Source organism: Manis javanica, chromosome 3, assembly GCF_040802235.1.
Source record: "Manis javanica isolate MJ-LG chromosome 3, MJ_LKY, whole genome shotgun sequence".
In the NCBI taxonomy this organism is placed as follows: Eukaryota; Metazoa; Chordata; class Mammalia; order Pholidota; family Manidae; genus Manis; species Manis javanica.
The window spans coordinates 148,810,074-148,816,073 of NC_133158.1; the positions used below are offsets into that span (position 1 = coordinate 148,810,074).

Below are 6,000 nucleotides of genomic sequence, written 5' to 3' on the forward strand. Positions count from 1 at the left end.
TTTCTGTTTCTTTATTACACCAGCTAATGCTTATCACTTCATATACATGTCAAACGGTAATTGATGAAACTTTGAAAGAGAAAGGGAAAGAACAGTATTTCACTTTGAAATATCTTTGAGCACTGAAAATTGAAATGAAGATAAGACAACTGGGGGTGGAGGGAAACTCACACTCTCTTCATTTCAAATCAAGAGCTTATAAAAGATACCAAGTCAAACCTCCCACCTGCTTGGCTTCTTAACTTTGATCTTAAGAAGAAAGACCAACTTACTAATGTGCTCTTTTGGTTAATTGTAACATTTTGATGATAAATGAGCATTTGTTTACTTGTTTTCATTCAATAATCTTGTGTTTGCATCATTTTCCACATAATAAACCCATCACTCAAAATAAGTTCGATGTGTATTTTTAATAAAGCTAATTAGGCAGCAGGCAGTTTGGAAGGCTTCTCTGCACAGCACATTAGCAGTTAGGTAATTTCTCCAGGGAAGAGTGGGAGGAGCTCTGGGTCTCTTAAAACTCCAAATAGATCTTTATTATCACTTTTTTCCTGAACAAAGTTAACCTCTTTAAGTGCCATTGTGAAAGAGTTAAGGTCCTCTTGAAAATGAGTGCTGATTTCACAGTAGTGAGGTCAGTATTCTAGATCCTAAACTTCTGCCCACTGCTTAGCAAATACATGTGATCATGTGTAATGGGGAACTGGCTAAAGTGCGAAGAGTTCAAGGTAAGCCCTCACACCACGGAACATGAAAAATTCAACTCAGGATCCCTACTGCCTTCAGTGCTCAGTAGAGGCAGCACACTAACTTACTGGAGAAAGGGCCAAATTTCTATGACTACTGAACACTTGTGGTATTCATTAAGTCTTCCAGGTTCTGTCATTTAATGTCAGAAGGTTATGTTACTAGTCCATTGTTTCCATTTCCCCCTTTTAAGGCCATCAGAATGCTGCAATGAAATATTGGTACTCCAATTGCCTCAGATAATTAATGTGCCTCTAACAATTGCCTCAGATAATTAATGTGCCTCTAATGTGTCTTTCCAACAGAACATGCATTAGCAGGCCTGAAGGCTCTTATTAGTGCCTTCCATCAGAGACCGAAGATTCTAGAATGCCAGAGGTTTATGGAACTAAGATAACATTCTTACAACATTCCTTTTTATATCTATATTTACATAATTTCTTTTAATATAATTGTAATTGTTCTCTAATGAGGAGCAATCAGCTGAGAAGGCTAGTCCAGAATTAGTTTGTCTGAAGATTCAGCAATTTAAATGAAAGTCACTTGTACTACTTCAGTAACATATTCTTACACCAAAAAATAACTGTCAAAATCTTAGGCAGTGATTTTCATCTAGAAATCAGCTTTTCATTTATTGTCCGCATGAAGTCAGTAAAAATTGATTGAAAACAGCTTTCTTGAAGAGGTATTGTTTCTTTTCTCCCATTCCAACTTAAGTTATTGAGTTACAAGGAAACCACAATTTTTTTATAAGTAGAAAATGTAAAGATAAATCTCAAATGAATCCAAAAAGAATTATTGGAATTAGTAAAAACTAAGATTGTACTATAATAAAAAGAAGATCTAATCATCCCTTCATCATTTATTGATCATTTAATATATGGCCCTACTTTAAATGTAATCAATACATTAGTGAATAAAATAAAAAAAATCTGAGTGAGATAAACAGTAAGAATGTTGGATAGTGATAACTGCAAAGCAAATTAAGAAAAACTAGGACAGAATATATGAATTGAGAGCGTTTGACCTACAAGTTGTAATTTTGGAAGGTCTAACCACTATAGGTCTCAAAGAGAAGGTAACATGTGAATCAAGACTTAAAAGAAGTAAGGAGGGAATCATGCTCTGTCAAGAGTTTTCCAAGAGAGGGAAAGCAAGTATAAAGTCCCCAAGTCATAAATATGTAGTAGGTTTGAAAAATATCAAAGGATTAATGTAGCTACAGCAGATTCAGCAAAAGGGAGCTCAGGAAGAGATAAAGACAAAGAGGTCATTTGGGGTGGGGAAAAAGGAAAACAAGTCAGGAAGGACATGGAAGAACTCTGGTTTTCACTCAGTGAAATGAGGAGCCATTGGAGCGTTTTGAGCAAATGAGGGACACACTCCAACATACTTTTTCAACATACAAAAAGTATCTTCTGGCTGCTGTGTTGAGAATAGATTACAGGAAGGCACGGATAAAAGCAAGGTAATCAATTGGGAGCTATTCTCCCAATCAAGGTAAGAGTTAATGATGGCCTGAACCAGAGAAGACATAAAAGACACAGTCTTCAGCAACACCCACTACAATCTTTTTGTACTTCAGGCACTTTGTTCTTCCTTTATAACAGGATTTATTTTGCTGTATTATCATATATCTTTTTGAAATATTTCTCCTTCAATAGACTATGAGTACCTCAAAGACAGGACCATATCTTATCTTTTTTGTATTGTCAGAGCTTAGCACTCTACCAAGCATATGAAGGTCCTCAATAAACGTTTCTTAAACAAGTTAAAATTAATCTCAATGAACAATGTTTGAATTTTTCATTTCATAATAATTTTTAATATGTGACTGAGGGTGTAATATTGATAAGCCAGCCAGAATTATTAAGCTGGAGCTAGCAAAAGAGGGTTTGTGTATCATCCCACTGTGACTTAAGAGAAGTAAGGAGGGAATTCATATGTTATGGTGATTTGTGGCACTTTATATCACATCTTTTCTACAAAAGGATAAGGAATTTTACATTTAAATTTGGCTATTGAAAAAAGAATATCAAACTTTTCAAAATCCTAATTGGTGAGAAAGATGACAATATTTTCAGAAGTGATTATTTAGAAGAGAAATAGTTCTTTTTAAACAAACAGATCAAATTGAGTTACATTACATTATTGGATTACACATACTACCATATATAATTATAGAACTACATGGATGCTCATGGGTGTCTCTAAGTCTAGAAGAAGCTGTATTAGCACGGATTATTGGATTTGGTTTCAGACGTGTTTCATGAGTCAAGAAGAGTATACAAATGCCAAAATCTTCCATCAAAAATAACTAAAATGATGAACTACAGAATGTTTACTAATCCTTAATCTTAACAAGAATATAAAAACGTTGATTTCCCTTTTGAATAATTTATTTTTTCTGATCACAAAACTAATATGCATTCAATATAAAAGTGGAAAAGAAACGTATTTTTAAAATCATATAATGATTTTGCCAACAAAGCCTTTTCCCTGTTAACATTTTGGCATATTTCTGATCTTTTCTCATTATAAAAATTTGTATGTTACATATTTTTTAAAATTGAAACCACACTATATATAACCTCACAGCATGTAATTTTTGGTTATTACTATATCTGACCACTTTCCCATGTCATTAAATACTCTTGGAGATATGTTTAACTGAATTTGTGTTACCATTTTTCTTGTTTTCAGTTGACTCAATATATACTGACTAACTACTATATGCTAGTTCCTTTGGGTTGCTAGACCCAATTTCAATTTGTGTGTGTGCGTGTGTGTGTGTGTGAGGGGTTTTCTCACACACAACACCAAGCGATTCTCAAACACCAGTACTGTGTCTGAGAACTCAATGCAGTTCTGACACTACCTTTCCAGAGACAGCACCAGATTCCCCAGGTTAAGGGACTCCATACTAAGATAGAGCAGGAATATGGGAAAAGGGTCATGCCATGATAAAATCTACTTAGCCCGCAAACAAAGGCCTAGCTTGTTCTTTAACTTAATCTCTATGCTGTTCTCCCTTCTTCCAGTCACCTTAATCAATTAAGTAACGTTGTAACCAGGACAGAAGACAGACCTCTGGAGTGTAAACGATCCAAACATGGACAAAGAATGCTGGTGTCCAGATCAACACAGTCACCTAAATAACCTTATTCTTAAGACAAAACTTCAAAGAAAATATTAATCAACTGCATAATCATGTCTTATATTAACCCCTACCAAAAAGACCCTGTAACTAAACCCTAAACCATTAAGCACACCTCCTCACTAAGGTTGCCTGTACTTCTGAGTGTGCACTGTCCCTTTAAATAAAACCTGCTTGGCTCTCTCCTCTCTGAGGTTGCTCAAACTCCCCCACTTTGAGTGCATACTCTGCTTTAAATAAAACTTTCTTGCTGATTAAGCCTATTGCACTTTGTCTCTAATTCTTTTTTGTGAGAAAAAAAGAACCCACTAACATCCCCCACCAGTGCTAAGTGCCTGTCACTTTGCTATTTCATGCAGCTTTCTAATCTTAAACATGGCCACACATGTTCTTCAGCAGCCTGCCTGAACATCTTTCCTTTTCTTCCTCTGTTCTTTTTTATTCTCTACTACCTGCATAGCTGCTTAAAAAAAGAGCCACTCTTCCAGGCACTACACAATGCTGACACTCTCTACTATTTTCATTTTAATGAATTCCTTTCTTACCTGCATTTGTTCCACCTGTTTGTGAATTATTTCCTGATCAGTCAAGAGCCCTGCCTCCTCCATCCCAGCAAGGTTACACCTAGCATGCAGTGAAAGACCTCCGGAGATGGGACCACCCATCTGCCCTACAGGACTGCCCTCCAAGCTCCACTCCAAACACCAGTTGCAAGCCCCAGGCTGTTGCTTGTGCTTTTGACTGGCTAACTACAGACTGCAAGTTCCCATGACCTCCCCCTTAGGTTTGATCAATTTGCTGGAGTGGATCACAGCACTCAGGAAAACACTTAATATTTACCAGTTTAGTAAAGGATACAAATTAGTAACCAGATGAAGAGATACAAAGAGCGACGTCCCAAATAAAGAAGGTTCTCTCCCTCTGGAGGTTGAGGTCTGGCACAAAGAAGTATTCTGTTAAATAAAGTATCTCTCCTGGCACACAGAAGTCTGGCACATAGAAGTATTCTAGTTTCCCAACAGAAAAGCAGGAGGCAAAAAAGAATGAGAAAGGAGTAAGCAAAATGCTCTTCTCACGGATTTTTGTGAGGGTTTCATTGCATAGTCATGATTAAGTCATTTGCCATTGGTTGATTCAGTCTCCAGACCTGTGCCCTCTCCCCTCCCAGGGCGTGGGGGCTGGGGGCTGAGAGTTCCCACCCTCTGATTACATGGTCGGTCTCCCTGGCAACCAGCCTCTACCCTTGGGTGGGGTCCAAAAGTCTCTCCATTAACATAACCAGACACCCATTTCATCTTTACGGCTCATTTCAGGACTGTAGATGAAGATCAAATATATCTGAGAAATATATATCTGGTCATCTGAATGACGAAATGCATATTTTTTATAACTCATTATATCACACTAGAGACAGACTCATGGAGTTCTTGTTCTTGCAGGAAGCTTATATTCAACATACCGTACCAGTAAAGTGTGATGAGTACCACAGGATGCTATGGAATAACAGTGGGCTCCCAACCTATTTCAGGGAGATTAGGCTGCATTGAAGCTGAGACCTGCAGGATAAGTAGAGTAAACAATGTGTGTTGAGGGATTTCTGCATTGTATTTCAGGCAAAGGAAGATGTGTGTGCAAAGGTCTATAGTCAAGAAAAACCATGTCTCATTCAAGGTATTAAAAGAAGTTTGTTGTGGCAAGAAGGAAGAGTAGAGGGATTAGGAAACTGGTGTGGAGCTTGAGGTTCCCATGATATTTCCAAATGACGACACCTGTGAGACAGTTTATATACAGGTCTAGTGTGTAATTGAGATCACTGAGCTGGAGAAATGGATTTGAGAGTCTTTAGTATGTGAATGGTGATTTTTCTATTCACCAATCCAAAATTACTTAATTACTTTAGGAATGCAAAATATGCTTATGGTTTGTGCATGATAATAATATGATGTTTTAAATAGCAAGCACAAAAGTATAATTTGAGCAACAAATATTTGCTATTTGAATATTGTAATAATTATTTGTGGTGGTGGTTATTACAGCTATAACTTGGTGAATATTAAAGAGCCTAATTTTTCTCAGATTATCACAACAGGGCAACA

General features: G+C 36.8%; 1 protein-coding gene across 1 annotated transcript in view; it reads right to left on the reverse strand.

Moving 5' to 3' along the window:
- The window catches only part of LOC140848278 (uncharacterized), a 182,290-nt gene extending 177,558 nt beyond the window's left edge, over nt 1-4,732 (reverse strand). The window contains exon 1 of the mRNA XM_073230481.1: nt 4,450-4,732. The gene's annotated coding sequence lies outside the window, so the exon portion shown is untranslated. The remainder of the gene's footprint in view (nt 1-4,449) is intronic.
- Nucleotides 4,733-6,000: the final 1,268 nt, after the last annotated feature.